At 35.9% G+C, this 24,926-nt stretch overlaps 1 protein-coding gene across 4 annotated transcripts in view; it reads left to right on the top strand.

Moving 5' to 3' along the window:
• PDE1A (phosphodiesterase 1A) overlaps positions 1-24,926 on the top strand; it is a 286,129-nt gene that overhangs the window by 134,071 nt on the left and 127,132 nt on the right. The window lies entirely within an intron of this gene.

Here is a 24,926-nt window from a genome sequence, read left to right as displayed (position 1 = left end):
AAGGTTCTGATAATATTCTATTTCTTGATCTTGTGGTGTCCATGATAAGTTTTATTTATGAAAATTTATCAAGCTGTAACTTAACATTTGTGCACTTTTCTGCATGTATGTTATACTTCAATAAGAAGTTAAAAAATAGACTAGCATGAAAAATTCTCTATTCTTCTATTCACTGATACTATTGAGTAAGACTTGATTCTGTTAATGTCCAGTTCAATGGATTAAATAACATAGGAAAATAAATTTCTTTTCTTTTTTATGCTAGAGTTATAAACTATGCTGCTAAAGAAAAAGAAACCATTGTTTTGGCCCAAAACTTTTTAAATGTAGAAAGAGTAAGAAGAGACTAAATATATTACTATTACAAAAGTCCTTCTAGACAGTGGCAAATTCTTGGAAGGGGTGACATTTTAAGAGATGTCCTATGAAGTTTAATTCAGGGATTAGACCATCCTTGTCAAGGTGAAAGCAATGTGTTTTTGTACTTAAAAATTCATTGGGTGTGTAAGAAGGACGTACTCCTGTTGGTTTAGTCTAGTTATGTTTTCTTCCTCCTTTTTTTCAGTTGTCTATATTGACTTATAGGCAATCAGTTGGAACAGTTTTCAAATATCCTCGGTTTCCTCATAAGAGCAATATAAGTTGTGTAAACTTTGAAAAATCGGGGAGTGCCTGCCCAATGCACTTTCCTGCAAAAGATTATAATTATAGAAAACTTAAAATAACTTATAGTTTCTACATTCCCATCATCTGTGAAATAAATTCAAATCCACAAAGTATGAAAAATAGAAAAATAAATGTTTAATGATAGAATATTTGCCTAACTTATCTATCCCAAATATATTACCAGATTCCTAAATGGAATCTCTGCCAATAGTTTCCTTAATTAGTTCAGCTTCTTTCTACCATAAGAGATAACTTTCTCAAAACCAGATATGATAATGTTATGTTACTGTACTTAAATGCTTCGGTCGACTCCCTATTACCTATTGAATTAGGCCCCTAATCTGATCTGAGCCTAATCCTCTCTTCTTGTCTTCCACCATTTCTCTCTGTTTCCTTAACTATTTGACCCTGGACCTTGTGTGGTTTCAGGATTATTTATGACTTCTCATATGCCTGCTGCTATACATTGTTTAGAAGACCTTAGCTTCCTTTTTAATTTTATTCCCATGAAGAATTAATTATCCCCTCCTTGGTCACTTAAAAAAAAATTTTGTTCACATCTATGTCATAGTTCTTAACTCAAAATGTTACCATAAATTATGAAGATGCAAAGTGAATTCACCCTCATATATTCAAGGGTTTAGGTTAGTGACTGGCTCACAGTTCATTCTCAGCAATGCTGCTTAAATAAATCATTATTATAAAAATGTGAAACCAGCAGAAACCTGATGAACTAAAACTACCAAAAGGAATTTCTGCTATACCATACTTTTAGGAAGACGATTTTTTATCCTCCTATAAAACTTCAGTTATGCAAGTTGAATAAGTCCTAGAGATCTACTATAAAGCATAGTGCCTACGTTGTATACTTAAAAAGGTGCTCAGAGGGTAGCTCTTAAGTGTTCTAAACACAAAAATGATAATAATAATAATAATAATAATAAAAATAATAAAGAAAAGGAGACAGGAGGAAACTTTTTGAGGTAAAGGATATATGTTTATGGCAGAGATGGCCATGATAGCTTCACAGAAGTATACTTACTCCAAACTCATCAAGGTGTATATAGCAAATTTGCCTGTTTTTGTATGTCAATAATATTACTATAAAATGGTTTAAAAATTACTTTGTATGAACCCTGAACAGTAGTTTCAGCATTCCCTCAGCATTTTGGATAATGGAAGCAGTGCTGGGATGAAACAATTAACTGTTTAAAATTCCAATCTGCTTTCATTATATAACCACAGCATGACAAAATATTCCTCTACTGCTGTCCTTCAGAACTTGAAATACCTTTCTTTTAAATGTGTGTGTGTGCATGCATTTTAACTTTTGAATTAAGTACCATGTCTAGAAGTCTATGGCATTGGAAAGGAATGCAGTTTGACAAATCTTGATCTTCCTAATCAGAAGATTGATGGTTTGCAGAAATTTCAAGTGCCTTTCAATGTCATAAACACTACTAAAAATTCCACCTACTTGGTGTCTGACCAAGGACAACAGAAAACATGACAGAAAATCTAAACATAAATTCCATTCAATCTGTTGTTGTAGTTTAGGCACCAAGGACTCAGTGGCCATATTACTTTACTGACTTGTACTGATTTAGTTGGAGGTCAGTATGTTTTTTTGGCAAAGAGAAATGGAAAGTGTGTCTTTTTCAGAGAGATTCTATGTTTATCCTGTTTACTTATGATACTTAAAAAAATTAAATTTGTTTACCCTCAGAGGCTTCCCTTTACCTCAGTGAACTCCATGTTTTAATCTGGTTTTCAGTATATTGAAATACTGCTCCTGGCATCCATAGCAAAGAACTCTCTTGACTAAATAAACCTAGCAGTCAAAAGTCTGGTCTGTACACTCACTTAGGTTATTTTCAATTCTCCTGAGACTGAAATCACCATAGCAATGACATTTTATTTTACCTAGCTCCTTATTGGAGATGCCTATAAATATACCATTTATCAGAACAGATTAGTTTATTTGGTATTATAATAACACTTTTTATAGATATGCAAATTATTCCACCTTTGCACAGCCCTTTCTGCCTCGAATCTTCTTCTGTTTTTGCAGACAAAATAATTTAACTCAGGCTGATTTAATCAGGGAAATAGAGAACAATTTGAACTCAGAATTGAGAATACGGTGCACTCACCTTCCCAGGCATTTAGTAGCCCAAAGCTCTGGCACAGCTTAGACTCTGAGATCAGGCTACAACTAAAGTGTACCTATATGTAGAGCTAAGCTGAAGGACTAAGAGCTAAGAACTGATTTTTGGATGAAGAAATGAAATGAAATGGACAGAATAATATGGGTTCCAAAGAGTCAGTTCGATAGATGTGATCTGCACACCTAGTAAAATGTGCAAAAGAGATGAATAAAGGCTGCAACATATGAGAAGAATAAGGAGAAACTCCCTGACCCATGTAAGGACAGAGGAGGAAGTCTTTTTTCTAGGGAATCTGTGGTCCTACTATTTAGGTACCTGAGGCAGTTCATATAGGTAATGTATACACCCCAAAGCCAGAGGCCACAGAAGACTGAAGAAGTGGTCTGTGCCTGTTCATTGGCTTCATTCACCTTTCCTCTTGTCTGCTTCTTTCTTCTTGTTGCTATTCATTTTCCCCTCTCACTAAAAGGTTCTAACAATCTGCCCAAGTTCCTAAAGAGACCTATCAACATACACAGAATGAAGAAATGATCTCTTCCTGCCTCTGTATACTTTCCTTTGCCCATACTGGCTTCTTCAAGGTTATTTCTACAAAGTCCATTTATAATTTAAAAGGCACAGTATTCCCTCACTTATCATGGGTATTATGTTCTAGATGCCCCCGCGATAGATGAAAATCCATGAAGTAGAAACTTTACATTTATTTTAGTATTTATATATATTTTAAGGCTTTATAAACCATTCCCCCACACTTATAAACCCTTCCCGGTCCCTTATTAACCTTTCCCACTCCCTTATTAAACTTTTCCACACTTTTATAAACACTACTTATGTTCTTAAACATATTCTACACTCTTAAACCTATGTAACTTTAACAATATACGTATCGTCGGCAGCCATCCGTCTCCAGAGACGACGGTGTAGCTTCTTAAGAGTCTATCTGCACCGCCAAGAATGGCTGTGCAGTCCAACTCGGGAGTGACACGGTATCTGTCTCCTCCCGTGTTGCATCGACATCTTGTGATGACGCTGGAGTGTCCTCTCCAGTGAAGCTGAAGCTACAGAGCCTGGGCAGGGTGATATGGAGGGTCTGCTGTTGCCCATGCAGCAGACCCCCCCTCTCTTCGCAGCTGAAGGGTCCAAGGGAAAGACAGAGTCAATACAGCTTGGCTTCAGGTGCGCCGCAGGAGTTGCCGGTGTTGACTACAACGTCGAACCGCCTTAGGGACTCCGGCTCCGGATTTTCTGTCGGGGTTTACTCCCTTAGCCTTTCCCCTGAAGAGGTATGCCGCAAGGCAGCGGAGGTTTTTTGGAGTCAGAGTTTTCCTTCTCTGTATACGTATACAGTACCACAAAATCCCATGATATAGTGAAAAATCCATGAGAAATAATTGAATATAATATTTTTAAAAATCCCATGATACAGTGAGGCCGCGATAAGGGAACCACAATACAGAGAGGAACTACTGTACAGTACACTATTTTTATTAAAGATTTGGAGAAGTAGATCCAAACCAAATGACAAACATACTGGTTGGCTTCACTTCAGCATAGCATGGGGTAATTTGTGTTTAATAATGGCTTCAAATTTCTGTGAGTGACAATCAACTTAAATGTATCATTCCATTTGTGGCTGGCACAATTTTCCCCCCCATAAATGTACTTGCTGTTTCCTTTAAAGATGACTATGCACCACCATAATTCTGTGTCTTTCTTATACTTTTTCACTTATCTAGCAAAAAATATTTTTCAATTTTCAGCTTTAAGATACCTCCTTTATTTCTGATCCTGTCTGTTAAAATCAGCACTCTTTTATTTGTGCTTTCATTGTGATTTGTTTATATATCATTGTTAATGGATTTGCATTATAATTATTTATGTGCATTCCTGTCTTTTCCACCAGATGGTAATCTCTATAAGAATGGAGACCATACCCTATTTATTTTTAGTGTACAGTATCTAACATGGCCCTTGTCTTAAAATAGGTTCTTGATATGTATTGGAGTTTCACTACACTGTGGATAAAAAGCAATTTTCCAAGGGCTGAATTCAAGCTACAGCTAACAAGGTTTTAATCCGTGATTGTACCAGAAGCAAAGGAATTCATAAGTAATTAATGGAAAGCATGAGGGAAACATAATTTTAACAAAATGAAATGAATATCCAAGTACATTAATATTGAAACTGAATATATGAATTATACAGAAGCATAGCACAAAATAGCTACTAGATTGCAGACTCCAAATGTTTTAGTATAATTTTTGAGTGTACAACTTTAAATTAGATTAATAGTTGAATTATGCAAATTGTGTTTGTGGCAGAGTCTATGTATAGTCCCTTCCCGTTGAATTACTGTCATGAGATAAGGCCAATTATTTAACTAAAAGATATCTAGACCTTTAAACAAATTAAAATTAAAAAATTCTTTATCAGGATTTCAATCAAGAATTTTCTGACCAAATGGCTTTTACATTTAGTCCAGAGGGAAAAGCAAAACTCAGCCTCTTGCTCTCTTTTTCTTTCTTACACGAATGAGAACATAACCATCAATAGTCAGACCTGACTTCACAAAACTTTATTTCAGATTTTGTTTTAAAAAATTTTCCTGGAAAAGAACAGAGGATCTTAAACATTTCTTAACAAGCTGCCAAATGAAAGAAAAGTGCTTCTGTGGAGAACAAGTCAATTTTTTCCAGCGGTCTTGGGTGAAATACTTGATATATTTTTGGTGTGGGTTTTAGAGTCAAACAGGAGTTCAAATGTCGGCTGTGTCATTTATTCTCTGAGTGATCATGAGGTTGTCAGTTAAAGTCTGACTTGATTTTCTCATTTTTAAAACAGGGCTGTACTATGACCACTGTGAAGATATGTCAGAATAAATATATGTGCATAGGTCACTTCTGAAAGCAATTATAATCTTTCCCTCCAGGTAGAGGAACTAGGTGTTTTCTAGCTATCAGGGATGGAAGACAGACTTACTTTTTATGGTATACTCATTTATACCTTTAGAACATTGTACCATTACATGTATTACCCTTTAAAAAGTAAATTACATAATTAAAAAATAAAACACCATAAAACATTATATAAATTTTTCAACAGTTCTTGACATATATTCAGTAAATACTGTCATCTCTACATTTTTCTACTTTATTTTCTAACTACTCTCTGTGATATGGTATCCACAGGAAATATATCTACTCTTTTATGAAAATTTTAATTATACTAGTTTTTATTTCAATCCATCCCTGTGTTTCACTAGAGAAAGTTTTAAATTTTAGTTTTTTAATTGTTTGTGGCCATAGAGTAAGTTGAAATTCATGATTAATTTGAAAAAGTTCAATTTTTTTTGTTTTGTTTTTACTTGTTGTGGCTAGGGCTAATATATTTTAGAAAGTCAAATCTTTTAAATTATTAACAATCAACATGGATAAGTGCCAAAGATATTTATGTTTTTACAAAATCCAAACTTTAATGACTTAGCTTGTGTAACACATATGCATTTCAAAACCTAATGATAGCTTGTGCACTCCTCTAATCGTCAGACATGATTCTAAACCCTTGAACAAGGAAGACAAATGTCTTTCTTCTTTCAGGGGATACATTGTAGGAGACACATAATAAACAATAAAGATGATGAGTTAGTAAATTCTTTGTTGGAAGGTGGAGCACACCATGGAAATAAGACAAGGAAGATCATGAGGAGGAGAAATGAGAGGCTGGGATGGCGGTGACTTTAACTATGGTGGTCGGAGTGGCCTCATTGAGAGAGACTTGAGCCAAGGCTTGGAGTGGATGAGAGTTTAAAGCCACATAGAAGAACATTCCAGGAAGAGGGAACAACCATTTCAGACTCTAACCAGAAGCCTATGTGTGCATTCAAGGAAGAGCAAGAGAGTGGCCACAGTACATGTGAGCAAGAGAAGGCGTGGTAGGGGTGGAGACCTGGGGGTAAATAGGTTCAGGATCATGTGGAGTCTTGTAAGCTTACGGAAGAGGTCAGCTTTTACCCTGAGTGAGATCGGGAGACATGGAGGGTTTGAGACAGAGAAATAACATGATTCTTTAAAAAGATCACTCTGGCTTCTCTATTAAGGACAGGTTATAGAAAAGCAAGAGAGAAAGTAATAGATTATATTTATCAGTGTTATATAGGTAAGAAATTGTACCCAGAGTGGTAGCACTGGGTTTGATACAGAATGTGAGTAAAAGAAAAAGCCAGGGGTAATTTGAGGTTGTGGATTGAGCACCTGGAAGAATGCATCTCCATGAGCTGAGATGGGGACAACTGAGAGAGAATCAGAAATGGATGGAGGAATCCTAGCTATTCATTTTTGAACATATTGTGTCCAATATTCATTAGATATCTAAGGGTATATGGTGATAAGGCAGAGAGGCCCAGGCTGAAGATATAAATGTGTACTCATCAGTGTAAATGAAGATTTTGAAATTAGTCACTTACTTTCAGTCTGGAAGAGAAGCACAGGGATCTATTTTCCTATAAGGGATATGCTGGTTGATCCAAGAAACAGAGAGTGCAGACCTGGTAGAAAGCCAAGGGAAAAGGCAGAGATCATTGAATTGGGATGTAGAGCATATATTTTTCTCTGCAGTCACTTTAGAATGAAGTGCCCATCTCTGTATCCTGTGTTTGAGACAGGCTCACTTTTCCCTCAGAGGCTCTGTCAGGGAAGGCAAGTAACCTGCATTTTGAACCAGAGCTCTGGATAAAATGTCCTCTTAAGATCTTTGTGTGTGTGTGTGTGTGTGTGTGTGTGTGTGTGTGTGTGTGTGTGTGTGTGTGTGTGTGTGTGAGAGAGAGAGAGAGAGAGAGAGAGAGAGAGAGAGAGGACGTGAGAAAAACAAAGAGCCCCTCAACCCCAAACATACTACTACTTTAAAGATGCAAGCAGTTTTCTCTTTTGCAAAGGTGAAGATAATTTCAGTGTTAAATATTTGTCCAGAGAAAAGCACAAACTGATGACATCATTGTAAAGCAGAGGCCATGGCTGAAAGTGAAGGTGTCTACAAAGCTGAATGAGTGAATTTGAGGATGCTTATATTGCTATAAACCATGTTTTCTTTATAAAGAAGCTAATTGTAAGCTACTAATTTTATTTATTTATTTTCTTACTTATTCTTAGTCCTTAGCAGAGGTTGGTTTACTATTAAAACATGAACTCATTTGTGTTGTGCGACTTAATGGGAAAGTTTGCTGTCCACATTTTGTCCGTTGGGGTCACTGTATGAGAGGAGCAGGCACCCAGGTGATTATCAGAGCCCAGAACAACAGCAAGTGAGCAATGGGTAGCCTGAAGCAAGCAATAAAACATGCTCTTTCAGAACTAGGAAGATAATGTATTTACAGCTTGGGCTTCTAGACACACTTAAGGATGGAGGAAACACAAAAGGAGGTTGGAGATAACCACAGCTCCTTAGGCTGAAACTAGTAGAGTTTTGGCATACATATGAAGATGATCTCATTCATACACTCAGGGTGGTGAAGTCTGGAGACAATTAAATTACATATCACTAAGTTATAATAGCTAGGAAGATTGAAGTCTATTTGCAGTCTTTGCTAAGAATAGTAAAAGTAAGCATGAAATGCATGCCTTTGTATATGTCTATCTTCTTATTTTTTAAGTTCTGTTCTTTTTATTTTTGTAAATATTTTGTATATTGAAAGTTTTCTCTAGTCATGTTTTTCGTAACGATTCAAGTTATAAATACCATTTCCATTAAATTTTAATAATGGTATCAAAAACATTAAGTGACTACTGTGCCTTACACGTTATAATATAATTCGGGGAAATATTAAATTTGTCTGTAGATTTTTGTCAAAGATGACATTTAATATTTTAATTTCTAAAAATGAGAAATCGTAAGTAGTAATATACTAATTCTCCCACTGTGATACCAAATTTAATCATGATGATTTTCAAAAGTATATTACAGGAATGCTTTGATCGTCTGAAGATATAGATCTGTGTAAAATGTCAGCTTTGTCAATTAGACTGCAAAGATTTTTAAAAGTAATAATTTTTAAAGATTGGGGCAACTTTAATGGCACATTTTCTAGCTTTTTCTCTTAGAATAAGCATGTTGCACTACAGTTTCTCTAAGGATAGAATTCAAAAGATCTCTTGGTAGTCCTGCTGCCTAGAGTATTATACTGAAAAAAAACTTCCAACAGAAAATTGGTGACGTGGTCACATTACTTATTGCGACCTCAGCCTTAAGATACCTGGGATTTTAATTTTTGTTTGCTAACCCATGTGAAGTTCAATTTCTTAGCTACTTTTTTTTGTGTTAGAAAATGCTTGAGAAGTAAAAGTGATATTTTATGAGAATGAGCCCATGTCTCTGAATTCCATCCTGTCCCAGATCTTGATCCTATAATTTTATTTCACTACTTTATTATACCCATGTTGAGTTCAAGAAGGACTTAAAATTTTCCTCAGGAGGGAGGGGGGAGGGGAGAAGGTGGAAAGAAGATGGAAGGGTCTAGTCAAGGAACATGTATGAATGATCCATGGACATGAACTACAGGGTGGGGTCTGACTGTGGGGGAGGGGAAAGGGGAGCAGGGGAGAGCAACAGGGGGAAAATTGGGGCAACTATAATAGAACAACAATAAAAAAGAAGTTTAGAAGAAAAAAACAAAAATTCACTTCTAGTTAATTCACAAAATTTACAAAATTTTCCTCAGGAATGGTATTAATTTAAATTACCCAGTCTTTTGTTATAGGAAGCAGAAGTAGGTGATGAACAGCTGTTAATATATTCATAGTTAAATCTATACTCACTGTTATACTAAAGAGGAAAAATTTAAAGCTATAGAGAACCTTATTCTGTTTGGTTTCCTGCCCTGCTCTCACTTCTGTTCTGCACACACCTCCACCCATCCTTTCACAGCCCATTTCTGAATTCCTTACTGTACTGACTTTTAATTCACTTTTAATTCACTCAGTCATTAAAAAATAACCTAAATGTCTTTAATATGCAGAGCATCCTTATGTTCAGTCATTGAGGCTTAAAGTCTACTTTGACAAAATCAAAATATACTTACAAACATGAATGCTAAGTGTTTTTTGGCTGCAGGATTGATAGTTCAATACACTTTAAGTGCCAAAGGAGAGAGCAGAGTTGGTTGTATTAGATTGTATTTATACAAGGCTGAGAATTAAGAGTGCCAGGGTTTATGATATAAATAAATTGTTTGTATCAGTCAAGATTGCAAGTTGACCAAGGAATATATGGGAAAGTATTAACTCTATAGTAAAAAGGCAGAAGTTAGAGCTGCCTCTTTAATGTGAAATGCCTACCAAAATACTGAGATAGAACAACCTTGAGCTGAGACTACACCTCAGTTCACTGTCCTGGCAGGGACTGACATAGTAAATAATCATTATGGGCCTATTTGTTTCTAAAATGATGTGTCAATCTCATAGCCTAACTATAAAAAATATAGTTGCATTTATTCTTTATATGTAATTTGTATGTGTATACACTCAAACATATACATATGATATATGCTCACCTTATCCTGTGTAAAAGTCTAAAGAACAAGGAATGTGTCATTTTTCTAGAGCGCTTAATTCTTCCTAAACCCAACACATGGGAGTCTCTAGTTATAGGTACTAAGAAGTCTATAGATTTTATACTATTGCAAGAGCATTTCATAAAAAGTTACATCATATAATATGATCCAATTTCCATAATAATTACTCATACATGTTACAAAGACAACTCAATCCAAATCCACTTAGTGTTTAAGTGATCTTTTTACTCTTGAATCTTTGATAAATGTTTCTGATTTAGCTACCCAGTCTGGTCCAGATGTAAGACAGTAGTGCAATGTTCTCAGCCAAATTATAAAAGCTTATTTTAAAGTTATAAAATGACTATTAAACACTGAATTACCACCAGAAAACTTGAACAAATTCTGCTAATACATTGCAGATAACTAAAGAAAGAACTGTACCAAATTTGTAGTTTCATTAAGGAAAATGTCTCATAAAAACACAGTAAAAAACTAGAATAAGAATAACGTTTCTATTAGTTGTTCATTTAGTGCAGTTACCAAAAGTTTTTCCATAAGTAAGGGCTTATGCTATGTCTGGATAATGGATAAGATAAAACTGCAACTCATACTTGTACATTGAAATATATGACCAGGTCAGAGTGGAGTTTCTGGAGCTGCTGAATCTCCATGGAAGGGAACTAGAAGATAGATTGTAGAGTTCCCATATGAGTGCACCATATGAAAATGCACTGCTGATTAGAAATGGGGGCATCTGCAAAATGTCATGAAAATATTGACATGTGCAAGAGTTACAGCCAGAAAAATTTTACATCTTCCATAGTTAGAAATTTATGTATTTATGTATGTATTTATTTTAGGATTGAGTCCTTTATTGTATAGAATTGACTATTTAAAAAAAATAAGTGAGCCACCAACTAGGGCATAAAAACCTTTTTTTTTCCCTTTTATAAGCCATTCTTGTTTCAGCAGGCTTTGTGTGTGTGTGTGTGTGGTGACCTAATTTGTCTTTAAACTTTTTTAAAATTTAAATTTATTAAGGTGACATTAGTTAATAGGTTTCAAGCGTAGAATTCTAAAATACATCATCTGTTTATTACACCGTGTCTTTTCCATCCCAAGCGGCTTCTTCCTCTGTCACCACACACCTGATCCCCTTTACTTTGTACGACCTCCTCCCCACGCCTTTCCCTCTGGCAACTAGCATAGTGTTGTCTTTGTTTGTTTTTCTTGTTTGTTCATTTATTGCTTTAAGTTTTATAGCCCACATATCAGTGAAATCATACAGCTCTTAAAGCTTTCCATTAGAAATTTAGAAAACTTGAGGTAGTTTACCTGTAAGCTAATGGCAACATGAGTTGCATATTTTACAAATGGCCTTAATAGCATCCATTTGCTTATTTTGAAACTCTTTTTGACAATTCTATAAATCCTACAGGCTGCATATACATCATTTAGCTGTTTACCTGGGCCTTGTCATAATTCAACAATCCCCATACATTTTTCTTCAATAAAAGTTGCAATTTATGGTACAATCTCAGTGATCTATGCCCAAACTATGAAATAGGAGGTTGCTTTACATGGAGGAAGGTTTATATCTCCACAATGAAGTAGGAAAATGAATGTATAGTTATCACCTCCTCTACCCCCCGTAAACTGGGTCCAGGACTTCACATAATAAAAGCTCTTTTTCTTTTTTTCACAAAGGATAAGTGTAATTTTATTATAAATCAAATTATGAAATCAACATGAAGTAGACCTGCTCAATCAAAATCTCATGGAGTGTAAATATTTTTTAAAAATTCTGCAGGTAATTATGATTCAATTGTTTTGAGAGCCTAGGCCATAAATAAAAATAGAATATTTGCTTTTCCCTGAGAAGGGACTCACCTTATAATTCCCAGTTGTTTAAGGACTAGAAATGTATGAGTTTTTCTTCCCAGACCAAACAGAACTCATCGAACTCAGTGCATTTTTATGTAAGCATTCTGACCCAGAATTAGATTGATTCACTTTCCAAAGCATTTATACTCCAATGATTATTCAACATTGCATTTTATTAATGAAAACATGTTATTCCAATTAAACTTAATTTTTATTGAAGCTAGATTCTGTTTGAATTTTATGGCTCTTTTAAAAGTGCTTTGCAAAGACTAGATTTTTATTGCCATACTTCCATTTATAAAATGGAAATTCATAGATATTTTGTGGATAAAAGCATCTAGTGTGTATTAAATATCTACTAAGACTTGAGAAATACAAAGCTAATATGAAGTGGGGTATGGTTAAGATAACTGTATTGTTGAGACATAAAAGTTACATAGAAAAATTTCACAACCTATTAAGCAAGTAAAAAAGGCTTAGTTTCTTGTGGCTCTTTTATTCTACCAAGAAAAGCCTTTCTTACACACCTTATAAAATTTTCATTTATGTAAAAGGAAACATGCCTTTGAGGTTAAAGCAAGGTTATACTTTCATCGGCATATAGAAAATAATCATGTTCAGCAAAAATTCATGAGGAAAACTTTAATTAAAACTCCTTCAGCAAGGCACTAATAAGCAAGTAAAAACAAAGCGAAGGGGTTTCAACACAGCTCATTAAATGCAGTCCAGTTACCACAGAAATCTTGGTTACTGCCATTGGTGCAGTCATACAAGAGAACACAGATGACTTAACTGCCTGTCATCACAGACTCTTGCTTCCTGGGTACAAGTAAAACCTTGTGCTTAGCAGAGGGGTGGGACTGGTGACAGGGCCTGTTGTGGTGAGTAGAATGGTGTTGACTGCCTAGGTGCTTATGCCAGTTAACCTTCTAAGTGCTACATCACTGAGAAAGGGTATCCCATGTTAGTTTAGGTAAATGAACTAATGTTTATTGAAAGTATTTTACATGCTTTCAATAAATCCTTGTGAGGTAAGTGGTGTTATCCCCGTTTTACTGATGAGGAAACTGTGGTCCTGGGATGCCAAAGTTACATCACTTAGAATAGTGGGTCATACAGTTATAGATTCAATTGCTAATGTTTCTGGCTCCAGCACCCTCCATTCTACCCTGGCCCCGTCAAGACACAGAGAGACTGATCTCACTGGATCTAGAACATCATTCATTCTTGAATGATTGTCTCGTGTCTGTAGCCTTACTTATGAAATTATGATGTTAGAATACTCCAATCAGTTCAAACTGTGATGACAGTGTATAGATACTACTGAAAGACATAACAACATGGGCGATAGAGTAGGAAAAATATAACTAAAAGTCAAATATGATAGAGACATAAAGACTCTCTAACTTTAAATGACAGGTAGCTCTTTGAGGACCAAAAGTGACAAAGAAGGTTTTAGCTAGTGTGTGATGTTTTATCACGGACATTACCAATGATATTGGGATATCACACTTTCTTTCCTTTGAGTAAAAACCTCTATTTATCATTAGCACATTGAAATGTATTGTCCTGATTTTTGTCCAAAAGACAGCAGCACATATTTAGTCCAGTTTGACAAAACTCTCCTGTATGATGATTATTAGAATAGGTGACCTTTTTAGATTAGGAATCCAAGCCCATTGGCCATGTATGCCCAATAAATAGCTCTTCTTGATTAGCTTCTGTTTACTCCTGAGTGCCTGGATATCTGAAAGGAAAAGACAAAACGATTCCTTACTACATGTGGAAACATTGGTGAAAGCTAATTTCCAGACTCCAGGGACTAATTTTTAAAGTTGAGGAGATAAAGTTACATGTTATTTACCAAAAGATTTAGGTAATTAATACTTTTATGACTTTGAAAATGACAATTATTCATTATCATGTCAATGAATCCACATATACTCTACCATTAAGATAGTAACTTTAATGCAACTCACTATTATGATGTTGTAAACTAAATATATTTCAAATACTGTTTAAAATTAATTGTGAAACTCTTAACATGAAGAAGATTTTCTCTCTTTCCATTTAGTGTATTATTCTTCTTTTTTCTTTTGCACTTCTTTCATGTAGATGTTCATAATCTTTCTATCGTCCTTTGCTTGAATCTTTCCCCTGCATTTGAGGTCTTGCACTTTATAACATACAATGTAAAGGGAACAGATACAAGCCCCAGGTAGCAATAATAACACCTATGTCTAATATGTACTTACTACTTACCATGTCTTAAGTACTTGTCCATGTACTTTATACTTCTATTTCATTTTAATTCTCACAGACAGCTGTGACATAGGGACTATTTTCTAACCCCGTTGTAGATGAGGGAACTAAGGCACAGAAAAGTAAAGTAACTTACACAGTTCCAAGATTCAAATGCAGAACTGGGATGCTTCTGATCAGCTGCTTCAAAACTGAAATCTCAACTAAGATATGAGGCCTCTGTGCCTCCATCTGCTCATCTGTGAAGGAGTGTAGTGGGGATACAAAATGCATAGATAAGCCTCAAGGAGTTGACAGTCCTCTTGGTAGAAATGTTCAGTGAGCAGATACAAATGGGACTCTGGAATTCAAGACACAAGGTAGGCTGAAGTCTGGAGACCTGTCATGTATAGCACCCAGGAAAGCCCTGAGAACGGATAAGACCTCCAGGAAGAACACACTGCAGGAGAAGATTACCAGGGGGTGGTATGGGGCCAGAGAAAGGGGCAGTCTGACTTGGGTACAGAGGCATGAAAAGGCGAGTGTGGAAGAGAAGTTAGAGAGGCGGGAGGAACTCTTGAGGGAGTGAGGCTAGAGAAGCCAAGAAAAAGAACAACAAGGTCAGACACAATTCTTTATATTTTGAGGACTACAGCCATGTCATTGTGTTTGGTAATGAGGTCATCTCTGACCTTTGAGAGACACCTTCCTGGGGCTGCATTTGTGCCAGTGAGATTGTAGTAGATCCTAGAGTGGGAGGGCGAGAGGTAGAGGTGGTGTAGAGAGGGACTGTCCTAGCAGTTTGTCAGGAAGAGAAGGCAGCCAGAGAGAAAGCAGTGTGGAGAGAAGGGCTGAGGATAGAAGACCTCTAACTGTGTTTCTACATATTATTTAAGGATCAGAAAAGAGCAGGGAGAAACTGAGAGGGGGAGCAGTGATGAAATTAAGTATAGAAGATAGAAACAGGCCTCTAGCCCTTCTGGAAACTTTTGGCACTTTAATTATTTATTCAGTGCTGCTACCAAAGAAATAACTGATGATAATTTAAAATTTATTCAACAACTAATATTTATTAAGTGGTCACTGTGTATCAGACACCATTTTAAGTGTTAGAAACACAACAGTAGTAAAAACAAGACAGGCAAAATTCCTGCCCTTATAGCAGTTTCATTGAAGACTGTCTGAAATAAACAATAAGCATGCAAATAAATGCATAAAAATATGTCTGTTGGAGAGAAGTGGTATGAAGAAAACTGAATTGGATTAAGGAGGTTGGGTGGCACCTGGTAAGGTGTCTGTGCTGTTGTAGATGAGGGATAGGAAGTCGTATTTGCTGACGAGATTGAGTGGACATCTGAAGCAATGAGAGGCTGAATTTTACGAATAATTGGCGAGGAGAGGTTTTAAGCAGATGCACAATGAGTGAAACAGCTTACAAGTGCACACATGTTGGAAGATTCAAGGACAAGCTAAGAGGTCACCATGGCTGGAGTGGAACGAGTGAGGATAGGGTATGGGAGGTTGGCAACTTAAATTGTACAACCATATAAACGTAGTCTATGTTTATGAGGCAAGACACCTCTAGGAACGGATTACATTTGAATTGCTATTTTTATTAGGTATTGTTTTTCATGCCTTAGTAATAATTTTTGTATTTTGGGATATTAGACCACTTCTAGAACCTGGTAAAAACTGTGGATTCTCTTCTTAGGAAAAAAGCCACATATTTACCCAAAAAGAAGAAGTTGCTTATTTCCGAGTGTTCTGGGAACTCTATAATTTCTTCCATAGGTTCCAGGTTAAAAATTCCTGCTATGCAGAATGAAATCCTTTCCAACATTGTTCTTTAAGGTTGACTTTCACTCTAAATAATGCAGAGACTTGCCTGTCTTGCAGAATTTATCACGAGTTCACTCTCTCCAGTCATATTTCAGAGTGGTTCCACGTAGAGCCCTGGCATCTCAGCTCCTTGGTCTCATTTCAGTCATTCTCCCTGTTCTCTTAACCACCTGCTCCATGGCCAAAAACTGTATTGTTTGCACAGTCTCAGTTTCTAGAACTTCAGTCTCTAACCACTATCTCTTGTCTTTCTAGTTCATTCCTGCTAGTGTCCCAACTCCAAAAATTCTTGGTCCAAATGGAACCTACTATCCAATAATCCTACCAGTTTTTTTTTTACAATGTCCCTCCCAAACTGTCTCCTTATTTCTCTCCCCACACAGCTCACATTCAATGATCCATCACTGTATTACTGACCTTCCTCACACTCTCGATATCCTTGTTACATTACTTTCTATACTATTATAGCAGAACGCCTATGTTGTTAAATTCAACTCTCAAACCATTCACACTACCACTTGGGTAATGTGGCTGAATAAAAACAGAGCCGTGCTTGATATTCTGCGTTTACATTCATGATTAGAAACTTCAAAGAATTCTTAGTGCTGCCTGGCAATCACACCATTTCCCTATTGCTTCAGGCTTAAACACACTGTTGGGTACTGTTTCATACCTTCTTGGTCTCTCCTCTCCTCTCATAGCGCCTGCCCACTCACTCTCAGATGGAGTTTTTATGAGTTTGTTCTCTCTTTCACTGAGAAAATAAGAGAAATCAGAAGAGAACTTGCCACATTGCTAGCACGGCCACCCACCTAACTGCACCCATGTTGACATACTGTATTTCACTCCTGTAACTACAGGGGGAACTGCCCATCAAAGCCATCACTTCTACTAAATGACATCCCTTATCACTTTCTCAAAGATGTTTGGCCATTGTTTCCTTTCCCCATTACATTGGTTTGACCTATTGGATCAGTGCATTTGCTATAAAAATATTCTTTTACATTTTCCATTTAGGGAAAATCATTCCTCAACCCACATTTCTCTCCAGTTTTATCCATATTCTTCTTTATTCATTTATGTGTTATCTGTATATAATTGTCTACTTCCTCTTCTTCCATATTTCTTAAACCAACTTGAGTCAGACTTTGTCCTCACATCTCTACTAAAACAGTTCTTTCTAATCTTTGGTGACCTCTTGTTGCCACAGCCAATGGTCATATATTGTCCATTTAGATGAACTATAAGCAGCATTTGAGATAACTGAATGCTCCCTCCTTCTTGAGATAATTTCTTCAGTTGGTGGTACTCCATCCTATTGGTCACTCCATCGCAATGGTCTTTGTTCTTCCTTATCTTCTTACCTTTAAAATGTGAGGTACTTTTAAACAAACCTCTGTTCCATTTAAACTGACCTCCATATTCTTTCCTAAATACCTATTCTGCAAGTTGCCTTTTGAATCTGTTGATACTCTTCTTTGATGTACAAAAGTTTAAATTTTGATACAATCAAAATTTTCTATTTATTCTTATGTTGCCTCTACTTTTGGTGTCATTTCTAAGAAATTATTGACAATTCAAGTCATGAAGCATTTCCCTAAGTTTTCTTCTAAAATTTAAAGTTTGAGCTATTACAGTAGGTCTTTGACCCATTTTGAGTTAGCTTTTGTATATACTACAATGAAATGGCACACACATGCTTTCTAGTCATATATGGTGTCATAGGTTGGCACAATATCGATGCATCACAAAGTTAGTTACTAAATGAAGAATCTAAATTTGGCATTCACTAGTATACCCAAGATATATCTTTCTATTTCCAACTGCTCAGCATGACCTTCATTTGTTATGCTTTTTGTTCCAGTTGACTTATCAAGTATTCATTCTACCCTGAGATTTTAGCTAGAACATGCTGTTGGTGTGGGAAAAAGAGCAATGAATTCAAAGTCCAAAGGTTGGATTGAATCCCAGCCATAACTAGCTCTATGACTTTGAGTAAGTAATAAACATTTCAGAGCTGAGGTGGAAATCATACCCACCTCAGAGTTTGTTGTGATAACCTCTGTGAAAGCATTTAGCACATAATAAGCACCTAAATGTCTGCTGAATCTATTGCCCAAGACTGGACCACTGATAATTTCTGAATGACTAATCTCAGCTGACTTGGTCTTGTGTCGAGTGCAGTCAACCATTCAGTAGGTGGAGGGCAGAAAGAGTGCACCATCCATGCTGGATAAAAGGGGGCAGGTGCTAAGAGATATCACAGAGGATTACAGATGTGGAGTGACAGGTACCCACAGAACAGTGGTTTTGTTTCCTTGTAGGTTTGAGGCAAAATATATCACTTCAACTAAAAAGTTAGGGCAATAACAAAATTGACCTCTAAAATACAGTATGCTCAATATAGGTAGAAAGGCTAAAATGCTTGGAAATTGGGGAAAAAGTTTGAACTTTTAAGATTACATAGGAATGCTCTGATTTCCATCTGTTTTTAATTTTCTCACATACATCTAATTATGGCAAGTTGTCTTATTTTGAAAACTTGAAAACTCCTAAATTTAGTCATTACAATTATCTTATGCATCATTTTTATATTTAGCATAATTATAATTTGAAAATATGCCTAAAATTATATACATTAAGTCTTTTATATGTATGTATGACCCCAAAATGGGAGTTTTAGTGAATTAATACGAAAGAGTCAAGATTCTGGTGAAAGAATTAGAATTGTGGTGGGTTAGATATTGCTTCCTGTCCCTAAGTACTGAAACACAGAACTTTTAGTGTTGTTCTCTCCTCAGTGAAACTAAAATAATATTTATTATCCTGTCTCCCCCACAGTAATATTGTAAGGTTCAAATAACATGAGGTCTATAAACTTGTAATGATTATTTTCTCCAAGCACCAGCCTAGAGAATGGACAGTAAAAATTAATAACACCAGCCATATTTATGGCTCTGTCTTCCACTCTTCTACAGTGTCTCAAAACAGGGATATCTTCTCTCCTGGCTGTGACTAGTCTCTGATTGAGTCTGGCCCACTAAGAAAATATATACTGTACCTGAAAAAAATGGTTTGCTGCTCAAGAAATCTGCAGCACATCACTGCAATACTAGGCCCGGTGTCTATGTGTAGGAGGGTGTGGCCTACTCCACCTCGATGGACAAGCCCCTGGAAGCTGGTAGCCTCTTACTTCTGGAAGAAATAAGGCATTTCAGACAAATGCTCTAAGAGCTCCTGTGTTGTTATTGTGATATTATCCTCCTTGTGGTCCACGGGTGCTATCTGGCTCTGTTAACTGATAACCATTGGGTCTCGTCGTCGTCCTCGGCAGCCGTCCGTCTCGAGAGACGATGGTGTAGCTTCTTAAGAGTCTATCTGCACCGCCGAGAATGGTTGTGCAGTCCGACTCGGGAGTGACACGGTATCTGTCTCCTCCCGTGTTGAATTGACATCTTGCGATGACGCTGGAGTGTCCTCTCCAGTGAAGCTGAAGCTACAGAGCCTGGGCAGGGTGATATGGAGGGTCTGCTGTTGCCCATGCAGCAGACCCCCCCTCTCTTCGCAGCTGAAGGATCCAAGGGAAAGACGGAGTCAATACAGCTTGTCTTCAGGTGCGCCGCAGGAGTTGCCGGTGTTGACTACAACGTCAAACCGCCTTAGGGACTCCGGCTCCGGATTTTCTGTCGGGGTTTACTCCCTTAGCCTTTCCCCTGAAGAGGTATGCCGCAAGGCAGCGGAGGTTTTTTGGAGTCAGAGTTTTCCTTCTCTGATGTGCCCTGACTGGAAGATCGAACCAGCGACACTTAGCTCGCAGGCCGACGCTCAATCCACTGAGCCAAACCAGCCAGGGCTATCCATTGGGTCTACCTCCCAAAAATCCTAGGGAAGGATCCTCTAAGCAGTACTCACATTGGAGATGGATTTTCTAGTGCTCCTCTGACAAGCACTCACGTCTTTCAAAGAGTTTCCCTTTCCCTTCATAGAATCAAAAGAAATACTTAGCTGCAATTACTAGACATCAGAACAGGGGTAGAGATGTTTTAAAATAATTTATTTTGGCCTGATTCCAGCCTGTATTCAACTTTTAACCTCCTAATTGTTCGTGTCTTCCTTCTAAGATAAATACTCATTGTATTAATTATTGCTTCAACGATAGAGAACTTCTTTTTACAACTTTTGTGACTTTTCTACCAAAGAGAGAAATAGCTATGTCTTTTTGGGGGAGGAAAAATGGGAATCCTCCTCACCCCCATAAAATTATATGATATGCTAACAAACATTGACAATGAATGAATGTTTCTAATTGGTCTGAAAGAACAGAGAAACTGGGTGTGTTTTCTTTTCCTTTACTTATATGCATCTCCTGGAGTGTCCCTATTTCCTACTGCTTTAACCTATTTTTTTTTTTTTTTTACAAATTTGAAGGCTTTTACAAAACTGTTTGTTTTAAATTTGTTTGTTGAAACTTATCAGGTTAAAATAATATTTGCCTGATTTTATAATAAATCAGAAAAACTTTCAACTATTTGTGGGTCTGGGTCTTACAAAATATAAAAACAGTATTATACATAACACTCAGGATATTGAACATTCTTGGGCATTCAACTAGAATTCATTTTGGAGAAACTAAATGTAGTTTAAAATTTTCTAACTTATGTTTTTATTATATTATATTCATAGAACATAGTCTCTGATTTGATTTCTGGGTCTAAAAATAATTATTGATTTCTGAGAAGACATTTATCTACTTTATTATTTATCTTCTAAAATTAAAAAATTATAGTTTCACCAAATAGGGTGTTTTACAAATGTTTTCAACAAACTTTATAAAATAACTTGAGTGGCTCAGGGAAAAATTCCATCAAAGGAAAGATAAAAACTTTTGATGAATCTCATAGATTTTTAATTTGTGTAACAGAGATTCTGCATCATGATACATGAATTCAGCTTCTAATATCCATAAAACTGTGAAATCTAGGATGGATTCTGCAATGTACTGTGTACCCAATACTGTACTAAGAAATCTCTACACAATATTTAATTTAATCCTAGTGATGTAGATCCTACTCTTATCTCCTTTTATAAAAGAGAAGACAAATTTAGGAAGAAAACATGGCCTGCCGAAGATCACACAGCTTGTAAGTGGCAGGGAGAGATTCAAAGTGCAATGTGACTTGGGAGCTCTCTTTTCCATTGATTATTGACAGATCAGGAAACTTTTCTTCCAAAAATAATAATCTGACATTATAAAACCAGAGTAAGACAACATTTCTTAGAATCCTTGAGTGGTGTAGCTGGAAGAGAACTTAGAGGATTGCCTAGCCTTGTGCTTTATAAATCGGTTCTTATCCTTGAAACATTTTTCAACTAAAAATATTTTTTGTTTGTTTATTTTTATTTTTATTGAATTTACTTGAGTTACATTGTTAATAAAATTTTATAAGCTTCAGGTATACAATTCTATAATACACAGTCTGTATATTGTATTTTGTATTCACCATTCATAGTCTAGTCTCCTTCCATTATCATTTGCTGCCCAAATATGTAAATCATACAAGTTTGGAGACTACTGAGGAGAGTAAGGACAGAGGGGAGCCTTGCACAATTCTCAGTTTGAAAAGGTGCTTTCTGAGAGAGGAGCAAAGATCTTCCCAGAATCAAGTCCTAAGGAGTAATTTGAAAAACCAATGGAAAGTCCAACATCTTCATTCTGTAAATGAAAAAAGACAGATTCCAGTAATGTAGTTTAAAAGAAACACTATCAATGTAACAGACTCCTTTCTTAATGCCTTTTCTCTCTCATTGTAGATCCATTAAATAGGACACTGGCTTTTTTTTCCTTCTACTTTTAATCACTGAGACCTATTATTAGCATAGTGCCTGGCACCTAATAGAAACTCAACCCTTTTTGTGTAAATGCATTAAAGAATTAATGCACCAGCTAAGTTTCTTTAAAATATATTTTTTGTGTGTCTCTACTAAGATTTGGGAAGGAAAAGTAATTTTTATAGCTATATGTTGATTTGTAGCTAAAATCTTCAAGCTCATTCCAACACATTGCCTTAGGGAGAGTTTGTGAACTATTAAAAATGGGACACCATGTCCCTTCACAGAGAAATAAGCAAGAAGTAAAGTATGCCAATTAAAACTACAGGAAAGCTTGGAAATTCTGGCTGAGATCTCATGGATTGGATTCTAGTCAGAGGGCATTTGTAAATGATCTTACTGGAAAATGACATTGCTGTGTTTATGACCAACTTGGTGTTATATCTCATTCAACATGCAAGACATCTACCTGCTTTAAATGAATAGTCACAGAGAAGTCATTAACAATAATTTTCCCTAAGTACTAGTTTTTCCTTCTCATTGAAACAAGATTTATTTTATTCAAAGCACTTTATTTCAACCTATTTCAAGGGATGAAATGTATAAATTTTAATTAATGACTATAGATACTATAGATACTATGCCTGCTAGTGATGTAGAACAAAATAGCTTGCAGATATGTAACAGTTTACAAGTATGCTATATTTGGTTTAATGCAGTACTTGGAGATCCATGGAGACAAAAGAATCACAAAATCATTAATAGTAAATATGCTATTATAAACAGTCAAATGATATGTATAATATTATGTTTAACAGAAGTCTTTTGCAAAAAGTAACTCAGTTACAAATTATTCAGCTAAAGTTAGCTAAGAACATAGGAAAGGTGATGTGATACTAAAAATAAGTCAAATTTTTAAAAACTAGTTTTATTGAGTTCCCAGAATCGTGAATTCAAAGCAAATTTCTATTTATGGTTAATAATATCTACTCATTGATGTAATAAAGATAAATTTAAAAAATGTTTCATTTCCAGAAAATATTGTTCTTTTTCTTCTTATTTAGATCTATAATACAGTTTTAAAGCATAATAGTTACTTAAAATATTCTTTGGCAAGAGTAAAGATGTATTTTTCTTTCAAGGTTCCTTTTGCCAGTTTCCTCCTGGTCACTTGTGGCCTGCGTGAAGACAGAGACCTTGTTCTCCTACACCTCACACAGGACCTGGAATATTACAGTTGTTATCTGCTCCATAAGTACTACAAGCTGTGGTTTGCACACCTCATCGTTCAGACAACCAGCTAAACCAACCAAGGATGTTCTTGGTTCTAAGGATACAGCAAAGAAAACAGAAGCCTCCCATACTGAGCTTATGCTTCACTAATATCAGTATCAATTCATTACTTTGAATATTAATTAATTAAACAATTACTATGTTTGTCTTCACTATGAGCCAACACAACTTGTATATCTTCCAGCTGGCCCTCAGTTTACAAACCTTGGTGAATGAAAGGCATTGAGCATAGGCAATATAGAGCCTAGCACTTATTAAGTCCACCAAGAGAAGGCATACCAATGGCATAATATATACTCTTCATGGAAGAAAGACCTTTGAAAGTAGAAAGCTGATTCTTGCTTTGACATAGCCTCAGAATCCAGAAGAGGCTAAATAAATATTCAGAATTTCAAGATCTAACACTGAAGAAAATAATCTCACTGCATGCCAGAGACAATGTGCGTCACATTTATTTTTTTTGTCATGCCAGTTTTTGGAGAAACTACATCCTTTTGTGTTACTTGGTGGGTTGCTGAGCTTGTCAGCAGGAGCTGAAGTCATTCTGGCAGATTCTAAAGAACAGCTGTACAGATATGGATGACTCAGCTAAGAAAAAAAGGAAGAGGGTTTATGCATATTTCTTACTTCTCATATTATCTCTTTGAGCCATCAGAAAATCTGCTTGCAGAAAATTATCCCTTAGACTGCTTGTCAATAGAATAAATGAACTCTGTATGATATCACACTTTTAATGCATTTTATGCTGATTGCTTAAGCAAAGTAGTTTTGATACAGATGTGTAAGAGTACATAAAGATACAACTACTAGTAATTATGAATAGATTTCAAATGCAAAATTAAAAGCAGGATCGTAGTAAGTATTTTTAAATTGCTTGATTCATGTAAGCTTAACAAAGAAAAACTTAAGCTAGAGTCCTGGATTAATTTATTGTAGAACCTTTTTAAAAATATCTCCTTTGATAACTGACACTTTTATTGTCAATGTCATAAAGTGTGTTTAGCATTATCAATAAATTCCTGGTACAATATGCTTAGGTTATGCAAAGATTAGGTGTTGTCAGTTTTTCTTCTAACTTCATATAATTCTGATGAGATTTCGAGTCAGCAGAGCACTTTACAGAAACCAAGAAGGGTAATTTTGTCCTGGGGTAAGAGACATATTGCATAATTATTTTTGTATATGTGCAAACCCCAGAATTATCAAAATAGGAGTATCAATATGTGATAAGCAACAATTTGCACTTTCAGAGCATAAAGTTATTAAGGGTAAAATAAAGGAGGGGGTGATGGAGTGAAAAAATGTTCATTCTCAAAGGCAGTTCTCTTTTTTGTAAGCTTCTTTATTAGATAACAAAGTTAGGCATGGTCAGAGCAAAACTTGCAAGTGTTATAAGAAGGCACAAAATGAAAGCTCATCTTCCCTCCCTTTTCTTGATTCTTCTCTCCAGGCATAGTCCTTGT

This window comes from Furipterus horrens, unplaced genomic scaffold (genome assembly GCF_987537825.1).
Source record: "Furipterus horrens unplaced genomic scaffold, mFurHor1.1.pri manual_scaffold_1, whole genome shotgun sequence".
In the NCBI taxonomy this organism is placed as follows: domain Eukaryota; kingdom Metazoa; phylum Chordata; class Mammalia; order Chiroptera; family Furipteridae; genus Furipterus; species Furipterus horrens.
The sequence above is the reverse complement of the archived record's forward strand: the minus strand, read 5'-3'. Positions and strand labels throughout refer to the sequence as shown.